This window comes from Salvia hispanica, unplaced genomic scaffold (assembly GCF_023119035.1).
Source record: "Salvia hispanica cultivar TCC Black 2014 unplaced genomic scaffold, UniMelb_Shisp_WGS_1.0 HiC_scaffold_85, whole genome shotgun sequence".
Lineage (NCBI taxonomy): Eukaryota > Viridiplantae > Streptophyta > Magnoliopsida > Lamiales > Lamiaceae > Salvia > Salvia hispanica.
Window position 1 is genome coordinate 5,092 of NW_025952632.1, and position 15,209 is coordinate 20,300.

The following is a 15,209-nucleotide window of genomic DNA, read 5'->3' on the forward strand; positions in this document are numbered from 1 at the left end:
AATATAGAACATTGTTCACTAACTGATTTAGAAATAATGTAACACAGCATCATTAATGTGCAATGTACAAAAACAGTTAAATAATGTAACAATTCTTTTCGTGCAATGTTCACCATTGTCTCAAAAAAAATTCGTGTTAAGATGTCTACATGAATAATGTAACAAAAACAGTTAAATAATGTAGCCGATACAGAGACAAGTCAGAAGCCAAGTTGTTTGTAATCAGCCATTTCAAATGTCAATTTTACAAATAATGCACCTAATCAATGGAATATTGTAAACCCAAATAATGTAGTTTACCAGTGAAATGATGTAAACATGAATGAGATAATGTACGAATAGTTCAATGATGTAGCAGTTGTAGAGATATGTTGCTAGAAACCATTGCCGGTGAACACAATACACATTCCAGACAAAATAACCAGTGATGCAAACAAATACGACAAAATAATCAAATATATTTCGAATAACAACCATAAAAAACGAAACCAAGAAAAAAAACCATACAACGACTAAAAAATACTGAAATTCACTGATTTACATAACCCAAATTGAAAACCAAACAACCATAAACTTCCATCACAACGGAAACCTAAAGTCTATGGATGATTTCGCGAAACAATGACCGAAACTCCGTCGGATCGACTAACCTTGTTCGCGTTCGTCTTTAGATCGTTAAACAGTAAACCGTATGGTTCAATCGACTCACCAACTCGACCAATTACACTACACGGCTTCGATTTGCAGCAACTGGTTCGGCGGCGGTTTCAAATGTTGAAGATTAGGGTTTTTATGAGATTTTGGGGTAGAAGAATGGGGTTGGGGTTTTTGACGAGAGAGAATTGGGGGATGCAATGGTGATATGATGGTGAGAGAGAGAGATATGAATCCGCAGTTTTAATTAGATGGCGAAAATTATAGACATGTAGTTTAAAACTGATGCTTGAATTTGTGTGCTTCCCATTTTACCCATGTAATGTAGCTAAAAAATGTATTAATGTAGGACGGATGTTTTCAATCACAACCATTAAAATCAGTAATCCAAGGGCTTATATTGGTGTTATGTTTAAGACTAAGGGGGTGTAAGGACCTTAATGCACCCCTATATATATATATATATATATATATATATATATATATATATATAGGGATGTATTCAGGTCATAAACGCTAAGTATAAGTAAAACTCAAAACACTTGCAGTCCATTGGATCTTATGATCTAACGGTTAGATTAATGTCACGTGTCATCTAATGATGTAGAATTTTAGACTAATAATGTAGCTCGGATAATAATGTAGCATTTTAGTTTAATAATGTACAGTTTTAGTCTTACAATGTACATTTCTAGTCTAATAATGTACCTCGCCTAATAATGTAGATTTTTAGTATCATAATATAACAAATCACAACCATCCAATCTAATGATCCAAGGGCTGTGATTTGTGCTTTGTGTTTTACGCTAAGATGCTGTAAGGACCCTAACACACCCGTCCTTACAGCATCTTAGCGTAAAACACAGCACAAATCACAGCCCTTGGATCATTAGATTGGATGGCTGTGATTTGTTATATTATGATACTAAAAATCTACATTATTAGGCGAGGTACATTATTAGACTAGAAATGTACATTGTAAGACTAAAACTGTACATTATTAAACTAAAATGCTACATTATTAAACTAAAATGCTACATTATTATCCGAGCTATATTATTAGTCTAAAATTCTACATTATTAGATGACACGTGGCATTAATCTAACCATTAGATCATATGATCCAATGGACTGCAAGTGTTTTGAGTTTTACTTATACTTAGCGTTCTGACCTGAATACATCCCTATATATATATATATAGATATATATATATATATATATAGAGTAGTGATATAGGGCAAGTACTCCTTAAGTATATAACTAGAGAACAAATTTCAACCACAAGATTAAGAAATCAAGGGCTGAAATTCAACTTAGGATTTCAAAATTGATATAGAAAATTACTTCACTATACACAAGAATTGGTTCACTATAAGTAGGCAGGGGTAAAATAGTCATTTAACAAACAAAGCTGGGTAAAACATGAATTTCTCTCATTTAGATAATTTTTCTTCAGCCCGTCATCTCTTCTACTCAAATTCTCCATCGATTCTCCTCTTCCGCTCGAATTCTTCATCGATTCTCTACCGGTTTTCCTTTTCTGCTCGAATTCTCTACCAATTCTCACTCATAAACAATGATTCTCTACCGTCGTCGTCGCCTTCTTCAGCGGGCCTAAAATTCATTTGATTCACTCCGTCGTCACTTCCATTGGTTGCTCATTCTGTCGTCGCCTCCTCGGGTTGCTCATTTTGTCGCCGCCTTCGATTCAACATACCTAATGCCTTCAATTCATAAACGTAAGTTCGTCCGCTCATCTATTCAAGGAACGATTCATTTAACCGATTTTCTTTGCATTTCACTTTAACGATGGAGTCATGTTATGCTTATAGTGATGTAGTTAGTTAACAATGGAGTCGCACTATGACTATTCATTTCAGTTTACAATGAACTAGAATGTAGAAATGTAAGTTACTCTTTTGACATATGAGTAAAGTATATTAACTCTACATAGAATCATATTATGATTATAGTGATGTATATAATACTTATAGTGAACTATACTATTGTGCTTACAGTGATTGTACGGTTTTGGTCTTACACTCACTATTTTGCCTTTGAGTGAAGTAATTTATGGTTGTAGTGATGTATATGTTGTTTACCGTGATGTATATGCAATTTATCGTGAAGTATACGATGCTTAGAGTGAAGTATTCCATGCCTAGAGTGAAGTGTTTGTGATTCATGCTTAGAGTGCACTATTTTATCATTTCAGTGAAGTAAAACGTGTTTAGAGTGAAGTATTCCATGCTTAGAGTGAAGTGTTTATGATCCATGTTTATAATGCACTATTTTTTCATCTCAGTGAAGTAAAATGTGCTTAGATTGAAGTATTCCATGGTTAGAGTGAAGTGTTTGTGATGCATGCTTAGAGTGCACTGTTTTTTCATTTCATTGAAGCAAAACGTGCTTAGAGTGAAGTATTCCATGGTTAGAGTGAAATGTTGTGATCCATGCTTATAATACACTATTTTTTCATCAAAATGAAGTAAAATGTGCTTAGAGTGAAGTATTCCATAGTTAGAGTGAAGTGTTTGTGATCTATTCTTATAGTGCACTGCTTTTCATTTCAGTGAAGTAAAACGTGCTTAGAGTGCAGTATTCCGTGCTTAGAGTGAAGTGTTTGTGATGCATGCTTATAGTGCACTATTTTATCATTTCAGTGAAGTAAAATGTGCTTATAGTGAAGTATTCCATGCAGAGAGTGAAGTATTTGTGATCCATGCTTATAGTGCACTATTTTATCATTTCAGTGAATTAAAACGTGCTTAGAGTGAAGTATTCTGTGCTTAGAGTGAAGTGTTTGTGATGCATGCTTATAGTGCACTATTTTATCATTTCAGTGAAGTAAAATGTGCTTATAGTGAAGTATTCCATGCATAGAGTGAAGTGTTTGTGATTCATGCTTATAGTGCACTATTTTATCATTTCAGTAAAGTAAAACGTGTTTAAAGTGAAGTATTTCATGCATAGAGTGAAGTGTTTGTGATCCATTCTTATAGTGCACGGTTTTTTCATCTCAGTGAAGTAAAATGTGTTTAGAGTGAAGTATTCCATGCTTAGAGTAAAATTTTTATGATCCATGCTTATAATGCACTATTCTTTCATCTCAGTGAAGTAAAATGTGCTTAGATTGAAGTATTCCATGGTTAGAGTGAAGTGTTTGTGATGCATGCTTAGAGTGCATCGTTTTTTCATTTCATTGAAGTAAAACGTGCTTAGAATGAATTATTCCATGGTTAGAGTGAAATGTTTGTGATCCATGCTTATAAAACACTATTTTTTCATCTCAATGAAGTAAAATGTGCTTAGAGTGAAGTATTCCATAGTTAGAGTGAAGTGTTTATGATCCATTCTTATAGTGCACTGCTTTTCATTTCATGAAGTAAAACGTGCTTAGAGTAAAGTATTCCGTGCTTAGAGTGAAGTGTTTGTGATGCATGCTTATAGTGCACTATTTTATCATTTCAGTGAAGTAAAACTTGCTTAGAGTGAAGTATTCTATGCATAGAGTGAAGTGTTTGTGATTCATTCTTATAGTGCACCGCTTTTCATTTCAGTGAAGTAAAACATGCTTAGAGTGAAGTCATGCTTAGAGTGAAGTGTTTGTGATCCATGCTTATAGTGCACTATTTTATCATTTCAATGAAGTAAAACGTGCGTAGAGTGAAGTATTTTATGCTTAGAGTGAAGTGTTTGTGATCTATGCTTATAGTGCACTATTTTATCATTATAGTGAAGTAAAATGTGCATAGAGTGAAGTATTCCATGCATAAAGTGAAGTGTTTTGTGATCCATTTCAGTGAAGTAAAATGCTAAGAGTGTATAGACCTTAGAGTGAAGTATATGATGACTGTTACTATGGTGAGCGGGAACAAGATTGGAAATGTATTGGCTAAAAGAAGCAGCAAGGGAATACTCCAAAGTCTAAGAGCAAAGTATTGCAGAGCGTTAATGTTGTCGGAAACAAACCATGAATCATTGAATAACTTGGCAACAACATCAAAGCATTATCAAGAATGTAGCAACAACATGGAGATAGATGTGGAAAAATGATTGTAAGTTTCAAGCGCTCATGACAATTTGTATGAAACTGATATAGTTCATAATATTTGTCATTTAGTTCAATATAAAGCTCATTCGTTTCAATTAAATTCAATATTATGTTGACTATTTACTTTACTGCAGAGCATATTTGCTTCACTATATAGCAGTTTTACATCATTGTACACAAGAGTTACTACACTATATAATATTTCAACTTCACTGTAAGTATATGTTCACAATAAATGAACCAAAACATGTAATTGAAATAAAAATCACTGAAAAGTGTACTAAAAATGAGTCATAAGTGCTCTACAAAGCGAACTATTTTTATCCAAATCCTCACTGCCTCTGTTTTGTCTTCTCATTCCCCTTTTTGCAATTCCTCGAATCATGGTGTCCAATCTCAAGACAGTTTCCACATTTTTGACCTGGTTTCATTGACAACTTCATTGTTAACTCCTTCAATTTCTTCCTACTTACACTTCCCTTTGTACTGAGAAGGAGGATGAACTTCAATAAAGTTCGAAACTTGTGAGCCATATTAAAATCACTGTAAAGCATACAAAATATACTTCAATTTATGCTCAATATACTTCACTATATGAACAATATGCTTCACTGAAATGAAAAAACAATATACTATAAAGCATGCTCAATATACATCACTGTAAGCATATACTAAGTTCACTACATGCTCAATATAATTCACTGAAATAATAAAAACAGTACACTATAAGACATGCTCAATATACTTCACTGTAAGCATATTGTAGTTCACTGAATGCTCAATATACTTCACTGAAATGAAAAAACAATACACTATAAGCATGCAGAAATATACATCACTGTAAACAAATACTAGTTCACTAAATGCGCAATATACATCACTATATGCTCAATATTCTTCACTGAATTGAAAAAAAGAGTACATCATACTCAATACACTTCACTGTAAGCATATTGTAGTTCACTAAATGCTCAATATACTTCACTGTGAGCATATAATAGTTCACTATATGCACAATATACTTCACTAAAATGAAAAACAGTAAACTAAACAATATTGTTTACTGAAATATCAAATATCAGTATAAACATCATATTTACTTCACTACAAACAATATTTACTTCAGTATAAAGTATATTTAATACACGATAGAGCATATTTACTCACTATAAAACATATTTAGTACACTACAACACATATTGAGCATATTTACTTCACTGTTCGTCGCATATACTTCACTCTAGCGTCTTTTCACATCATCACAATCTAATCATGCTGAGCAACAATATTTAATTGATAATAATTGATAATTACCTTTAGATCCAGTTTCTCATTCCTCTCAAGATGAATCAAAATCGAAATAATCTTCCAACGAATGTATCGGAATTGAATCCATGTGATAAGGAATCCAGACGTCGCAATTTGACGGGGAAGCGACGTTGCAATCAAACGTGAACGAATTTGGATGAATTTGGTTCAAAAATCGCACAACACAATTCACGTCGATTCTGTGAACAAATTTGGTTGAATTTGGAAGAAATCGGCGCTTGAATTAAGAAGAAATCAGCGCTTGAATTTTGGAAGAAATCGGCGCTTGAATTCAGAAGAAATCGGCGCTTGAATTTTGGAAGAAATTGCAATTTGAATTTGGGAGAAATCACGTTGAGTTTGAGATATTGAATTCATGTTGATATACTAATTCCAAAAATGCCCTTAGGCTATTATTTTTAACAAAAATCTGGAAATTTGTTTAACCTACAAGATTAAATTGGAGTAACAAGATGTGTGGCTGAGATTTATTCTCTAGTTATACACTTAAAATTAGTTAGACCTTGATCACTCCTCTATATATATATATATATTAGTTAGACTATATATATATATATATATATATATATATATATCTTTAAAAATTGTAAAGATTTTATTCAATCAATAAAGGTCGGGCATAAAACATGAATTTCAAAGTTTGAGTTATACTTTGATAAATGAGAAAATATACTGGAACTGAGAAAATGAGTAGGACAGTGGGTGTAATTAAATGCATCTTGATACCGTTGGCTTAATTAATTTCGTAGATGTGTGATTTCTTGCCTTCCAAGATTTAGCCACACACCACTTTCCTTTCCAAGATCTAGCAACAGATCACTTTCCTTTCAAAGACCAGTCAAAGTTAGGGTTATTTCATCTATATATAGAGAGAGAGCGAGCGCGCATATTCAAAATTCTAGAGGAAACCAGATACACAGAATTGCGATAAATTTTATTGAGAGAATTAATTCGTGAGGAAAACCATATATAGAGAGAGAGCATGGAGAATACGAATTACTCGTCGTGTGGATCTTGTGAGAGCCAATTGAAAGCAAGAAGCTGCAGGAAAAGAAAATGATACTCTGCTTCTGCTTCTGCTTCTGCTTCCAACGAGGAGGAGAGTAAGAGTTCCAGCCAAAAATCCAAGAAAATGAAGATGGCTCCAACGGTTATTTTGTGGAGCCACGAGTGGTATGGTTATGGATGTGGAATTGGGGAAGAATCTCGTGGTGGTGATTATAAGCCTAATTGTCCCTGCGAATACCCAACGCAGCCTGTGATTCGGTCGTCTTGGGCGGGGCGTTTTGTGGTTTACTCTGACTTGGAATTTACTTGTGGAGTATTTGACGGTTTGAAGGCCTGTGTTTCCACCAAGGTTCCGAGGGAGTCGGTGTGGCCCAAGAGTTTCGAATCGCGCTCTTCTTTTTCCCGTCGGCGGCCTACCACGAGACCGCCTCCGAGTCGCTCTGATCCGCGACGATGCAGCGCTCACTGCGGAGCTCATGGGCTCGGAGCTGCTGCTCTTCTCTTCCGTTGATCTGCCACCGCTCTTCACCACATTCCAAGGCACCCTCTATCGTTTTCCGGGGCGATCAGCCTTGCCCTTAGCTATTTTCATTGTTTTATTTGGTGCGTAAACTCGTTATTCGTACAATCATGTTACCAGAACCACTATTTGTTCAAGTTTATTCAAAATACTATCATCGTGATATAAAATTGATTTTATTGATATTAGAAGTACTTCAATATGAGAGTGGAGGGTTCTGGTATTTTGTTTTTAGTTTACGGGATATGTAATTTTGACATGACAGCTTTTATATACATTAATTAAAATTGTGACTATTATTATAGCAGAATTTGTTTAGGGTTATTATTAAAACGTATTGCTGTATTTAAATATAGATAATGAATCATAGTACTATTTTACATGGTTTCGGAGTTTTGCACAACATAAATTAATGTATCAAATATACAAATTAATTAGTGGGGTAAGACGAGCTCGAAATAAACATACTCTTACTAAGTAAATTAATGGAACCTTTGTCAACTAAAATGCTTGGTAATTAATGGAGATAAAAGAAAAACTAAAAAGTGTACCTGAAACCTCTTCATTTTTTTGGTAAAGAGTACCTAAAACTTCTTAAACATTACGTTACGTATTAATGTAAAATTGGATAAAATTTTTATCACATGAGAAGTTGATAATATAAATTAGTACTCCAATATATTGGAAAAAAAACTTACTACTTCCGTCCACCAAAATTTGTCCCATTTTTCCATTTTCGTCCGTTCCTCAAAATTTGTCTCATTTCACTTTTACCATTTTTTGTAGTGAATCATATATTCCACTAATTCATTTATACTTACATTTTAAAATTAATATATAAATATAGGATTCATAATCCATTAACATTTTCAACTCACTTTCCATTAAATTTCTAAAAATTCGTGTCGGATCAAAGTGAGACAAATTTGGTCGACGGAGGTGTATATTCGTATTTTTTAACATTATAAAATGGGGTGTGTGAAGTGTAGTGACAAGACACTCGAGGACTAAATTGTAATTTCGCGGTATCGTACGCGAGTAAACAGTAAGACAGCTTTTTGGCGGCATCACCACCACGATTGAAGCACCACTCCAAATTCCAATATTCCAGCATAAATACTCCTTCCCCTTGATAGTTTCAATTCGATTAATTTTTCTCTCTCTCTTCAACTTCTAATTTCCTGTCGCAAGCTCTGTTCTATTCGCAGCAGAAATCCAAAATTTTCAGGAAGAGAGAAAGAGAGCATGGGAGCTAACTACCTCAAGGAAGCCATGAGCGATGGCCTCGCGATTTCTTCCAGAGACGAGAGAAGGTTCCTGAAGCACGTCCACGATAACGTTCACGGCAACATCTATCTCGATCCTGTACTCTTTTGCTTTCGTGCACGTTTTGATTTCTCTTCTACTTAGTTGTTTATGATTGTTTTGTTGCTATGCATGCTCTAGCATCTAACTTCGTTTTCGAAGACTGCGAATTGAAATTGCGTTTAAAACGTTGATATTTAGTTCGTCTGTTTGTGTTTATGCGGAATCGAAGTAATAATTGTTGTATCGCGTTTGTTGTTATCTCTAGCGTTTTTTTTTTGTCGCCTGAATGCTGCGTTTTGCGTGTGAATGCGTGATAGAAGTTGTATCTGTAAAACTGCGCTTTCTGGAGCCGAGATCTTTGAATTTTCCGTTATGATTTATGATTTGCGTTTATATCATATCATATGTATGTATATCTGAGTGATATGAGATACAATCATACATTTGGCGCAGATGATTGGCCGGAGACTGTTCAGATTAGTTTTGGTCACAGATTGTGTGCACGTTCAAGCATAAGTTCATATGCATCGGTATTGCTATAGGCATCACATATATCATATATGCTCGGTTTAATTGTATGTATGAGGCTGTGAGAAAATACTAGTGTGACTACAGATTGAGGTTCAAATAGTATAAAGCAACGAAGTGAGATTAGGACAAACGTTTATATGTTACGGTTACACATGTATTATCTAGCTCTTATGCAGGTCTATATAATAGGAAGTCTTAAGTTTTACTCATTCAATATCCTAACCAGTTATTAATACTCAGTTTCATCTTTTTCCACCTTCCGGTTGCAGCTCTCTTTGAAGTTTATTGACACAGAACAATTTCAGAGGTTAAGTCATGAATAGTCCTCCTTATTCTGTCATTTTTTCCTCATGCAGAATTAGGCTCTGTTCTGAATACTGATTCATTACCTACATTACTTTTTAATTCAATTTCAAGTCATTATTGACTGAATTCCTTATTGTGATGCAGACTTCGTGATCTGAAGCAGCTAGGTGAGTTTTGTAAACTGTTTCTTTGTAAATTTGATATCTAGGTATCATTGTAGATGTGAAGTCAACCATTGAGGCTGTGTTTTATCTTGCATGGTTCTTAAATATAAATTTTATCTGAAAATCCAGAATATTATCAGGAGCCTGGAAAATGATACTTTAAGTATTATTTTTTTCCTCTTTTGGAGTTAGGAGTGGGTGAATTGTGGGGATCAACTCCGCCCCTTACCCTTATGGCGAGGCATACCACTTAGTTACAAGGCTTATGGTTGGACCTAAATCTAAGGAGTGACTAAATATGCTGACTCATATGGATCCTGATTAGCTGCTTCCTGATTCACTAATTTACAGTCTGACACTTGATGCATCTGAAATTGATTCACTATGTCACAGTATGTTAACTCATTGAATAGTAACTTATCCTTAATCATATTAGCAGTTACAAGTAGTTCAATATTTCAATTCTAGAAGTCCTATTTTATTCTTTTTTGGACTTTTATGATCAGGCCTTTCTTGTCTGACCCATTTTGTTCTCTTAATATAAATATGTATGTATAGGAGTGTCATACATGGTCTATCCTGGGGCTGTACATTCTCGCTTTGAGCATTCACTTGGGGTATATTGGCTGGCTAGTGAAGCTATCAACAGATTGAAGACTCATCAAGTAATGAAAATGGTTTTGTCAATGTAACTATACATTTTTAACTGAAATAAGGGTCTTACTCATGCTATCTTTCTAGGGCTTGGAGCTTGACATTGATAATTTTGACAAACAGACTGTCAAGATTGCTGGTAAATAAATGTACTGGTTTGACATTGCTCTGTTACTTGCATCATTACAATTCACTTGTTTGCTTGCTGGTTGTGTGTAGGTCTACTACATGATCTTGGTCATGGACCATTCAGCCACATGTTTGAGCGTGAATTTATTCCAAGGGTTCTCCATGGCCTGAAATGGTTAAATTCATACATCATTCTCCCCTCTTATCAATCTTTCAGTGCACTCACTGCTTAGTATTTAGCTCACCTGTTTATTCCTTAATTGTGGTTATCTTGAGATCAAGCCCTTAGTCCCTTACTACTTATGGTTGTGGTAATAAGAATTGCTATTGCCATGCTTGTTAGAATTTTTAAAAATTATACCCAGCAAGTCATGGTATTTGGATTTCTTGGTGCTAAAGTGAACTTCATGTGAATTTTTCCTAGAACTGTAATTTATGCATGCATTAACTGTATTTTTTCCATTTCAGTTCTTTATTACCTGAAACCTTTTGGACCCTGTTGGAAGCTGTTCTCAACTGCTTAACTGCTAATCAAGTTAAATTAGGAATGATGTCTGCAGGTCTCATGAAGAAATGTCTCTGAAGATGATAGACTATATTGTAGACGAGCATAACATCGACATTGATTCTGACTTTCTTAAGAGAGTGAAGGTTTGATTTGCTAAATATTAATCTTGCAATCTTACTGTTTGTGTTTTAGTAGGTAGAGTCGTAATTTTTGTTATATATTATAGTGAAGGTGATACAGTGTTCACAACTTGAGAATGCAAGCTGGAACCCTAGTTGGTACCACATTTCAATTGGAGTTTCTGTATTTACCTTTACTGATAACAACTTCACACAATGGGGAATCAAAATAATAAAAAGAAAATATAAGGCAGAAAAAAAATACTATATCAGAAGAAATGGCATCTATGGTGTAATATGCCTATAAGAGATTTCAGAATCAGAGCTTTAAAATCCATCATATTCGAGCTCACCTAAAAAACACCATAACCCCTTAAATGGCACAAACTAGCACCTTTCACAACAACACTCTATGATTCTTTTCTTTTTCTTTTTGTGTTGCCAGGAAATGATAATTGCCTCTGAGAAGGATGAAGTTAAAGTAAGTATTGTAATGAATTGGTCTCAGTATTAACAATATTGTTTGGCTGTAGTTAAAGTTTTTTTCTGCCTGATCTTATAACCATTACACTGTTGGTTTTCATTTAGGGCTCAAAAGAAAAGAAATTCTTATATGACATTGTTGCTAATGGGCGCGGAATTGATGTTGACAAGTACATTTTTTTTCTCATTTCACTTCCTTCTTGAAACCTATGCTGTGATGAAATGTTATTTTGGCGGGACTCAAAGTAATTACCATTTGTCTGCAGATTTGATTACATTGTCTGACTCCAGGGCTTGTGGTTTGGGCTGCAACTTTGAGTATCAGAGGTATGCTTCAATATTAAAAAATTATTGAAATAGAGGGATGTATTTTAGCCTCATGAAAGTTAGATCTTGCCTATTTCCAATTAAAAGCTTTCACTTGCAGAGTCCTGGAAACTATGAGAGTGATAGATGATGAGATATGCTATCGTGCTAAGGAGTGTAAGTATTTTTAGCTATAAGTTGATTTTCTTGTATTATCCCCTTAAAATAATGTATGCCACGCCATATGTCAGATCTTACCATTCACAAGTTATTTGCTGCTCGGAGCAGATTTGACCGCACTGTCTATATGCATGCAAAAGTGAAGGTGCCTGATCCATACTTTCTTGTTATTTTGTGAGTTCCATCTGAAGCACATAATCTCATAATGAGTCTTTTCAGGCAGTAGAACTCATGCTAGTCGATGCCATGACAAAAGCCGATGTTCTTCAGATTTCATCCTACATTAATGAACCAGCTCAATATTGGAAGGTTACTTGATTTTCATTGATTAGTCATAGTACATAGTATTAAGGGAGTAATATTTTTGGCTTAGAGTTCTATTGATAATGTCATTGCAGTTGGATGACACAATAGTAAAAACTATTGAAACTTCTACCTCCCAAGATCTGAAGGAGTCCAGAGATCTGATCCTCGTATCCGGAGAAGGGGTCTTTACCAGGTTCTTTTCTGTTTCAGTTCACTTTAAGGGACTCCATTCTCTTATAGTTTACATGTAAAATTATATTTCCTCGTTTTTAGTCGACCATGCAATATTTTGAAGATATATAACTTTTCTTGTTGCTTGAAAATGTTTCTACAGTACTGCAATGAGTATTCAGTTCCAAAGGAAAATCTTGAACACTTTAAAAGTGTTACTCCTCAAGATATAGTTTGCTCACAGGTCCACTCATGTCTCATACTCAATTTAATAAGTATATCATGCTGGTGAAAGATAAGAAATTACCGAGGATGTATAATGTGATGCAGAATTCTGCTGACGCGACTCTAAATGAGGAAGATATTGCAGTGAGCAATGTCAATTGATCTTACTCGTGGAAACAATAACCCGTTAAATAGGTATTTCAGACTATTCAATTATTTGTATGGACACTCTCATGTAAACTATAGTTTTCATCTAAATCTACTTTAACTTATCTTGTGGCCATGTACTCTCGGCATCAGGATCAGCTTTTTTTGAGGGACTATAACTTTCTTTGAAGCTAAGAAACTTGTTTGCCTCCATTATCCTTAAATTATCTGTTCATGCTACAAACTTTCTGATTGTGTAATGTACTACGTCTCTTGTTTCTTGTTTTAGCTAAGTAATAAATGACCAATTAGAGTGTTGAAACCTATAAATTTACATACTGCTTGCAATTGCTATACACTACTACATACAGTCATATAATTAATGTGCCTTATGATCAGTAATTGAAGACATGGCCTGCAATCAACCTAAGAAAGTGGTCTAGACAGTCAATATGGATTCGCTTGTTAGAATATTTATGTGGTGTGTTGGTATCTCCCAGGATTATGACAGCACCAGAAAAATCAGTATTTGTGATGGTGCAGTCAGTCATTTGCTCCCTGCATCTTATGAAGACATGATTGTCAGAGTTTACACCAAGAAGCCTGACCTGGTGAGAAGATTATATTTTCTTATGGAAGTTTTCTTGATAATTGTCTGTTAACTTTTTGTGAACTGAATTCTACCGAAAAACGTACAGGTGGAAGCTGTGTCTAAGGCCTTTGAAAACTTCCAGGTGAAGACATATGGGGTGAAAACTCAAGTCCATGAAACTCCCACGAAGACGATGAAGAAGCGGTTGAGGTATCACCACTAGGTGGGGTGTTTTAGCTTGCAGGCCACATTGGTCTAGACTGAATTTTGTGCATATGGTAGCGGAACACGTACATGCAAATACAATCCGAATATCAATATATACACAAGTAGTTCTGAAAAGTGATCTTTACATGTATCCTTGGTCGCTTACCTAAACAATGTGACCCATGGTAATATTTTTGCAGAAATGATGTAATTACACTTGTTAGACACTGCACATTGCTTTAGCATTAATGAAGAGTGCATCTTGGTATAATCTTCCTTTTATGTCATAGGGTGATTGATGTCTGCTCTTAAACCACCAAAATGTCTGTTAAAAAGGCACAGAAAGCTACACATCTTTTCTGTAAATTCAAATACCACCAGAAATCGTAACCATGGTCTGTGATTTAACTTTTATGTTTACTCCATTTAATCACTATACTGTCGCATCAAAGAAGGTTTATATTCTCTGTCCACTTCCCATTTTAGTGAAGTGGATTCTTAAAACTGACAGCTGCCGATCTTTACATTGTAGTTGCCATCAATATACATTACAGTCTCCTGAAATACTGTGTTGGGTTGTTAACACCAACGCAATGGCTCTAAAATGTAGGTCAGAGTCTGGTCAAATGTGTTGATATTCACCATATGTTCACTTCATCCATCAATGTACACAGCAGGGTCAGGAGTCCGATTTACATGGGTCGTCATTTGCCTTCTTAAACTCTAACGTTAGTAAACTGTGAATTCTCCTTCTCAGACTAGAAGCTTCCTGAGGTCTGAACCATTGCTTTCCGAACTGATAATGAATAAATGTGCAAAAGTTGTTAATACTGGTAGAATAAGTGTGATGAACAAGAACAAAAATAATGAAAATGAGGGCTCCCATGCAACACATTGGGATGGAAAGAAGTACCATATGCAAGTCCTGCTTTTTCAGACGTTCAGGCGCTTCATCAATAAACCGTTCCATAAAGAAAAGAACAAAAAGGCCACAGTCATATTCGTTTTGTTGTTGAGGCACCTGTTTCACAAAAGAGAATGAGGCAGTTGTGTTAGTTAAATTAACAGGTCTATTGAGATAGTATGTTGTTACAGAATTGCATCCATTCAGTAAACTAAGTTACTTTTACTCTCTTATCAACATCTTTCAGGGGCAGAGCCACTATATAGCTAGCTGGGGCATTTGCCCCTCCTCACCCTTCTTTTACTATTACATTTCTATACACACATTTCCAATTATATAGATCAAATACACTAATTGCCCCTTCTCAAATGCATAAAATTTTCCTACATACTATATTTTTGCC

At 34.8% G+C, this 15,209-nt stretch overlaps 1 pseudogene; it reads left to right on the forward strand.

Annotated features, from left to right (window-relative positions):
• Window positions 1–8,657: 8,657 nt before the first annotated feature.
• Window positions 8,658–13,292, forward strand: LOC125200233 (annotated as a pseudogene).
• Window positions 13,293–15,209: the final 1,917 nt, after the last annotated feature.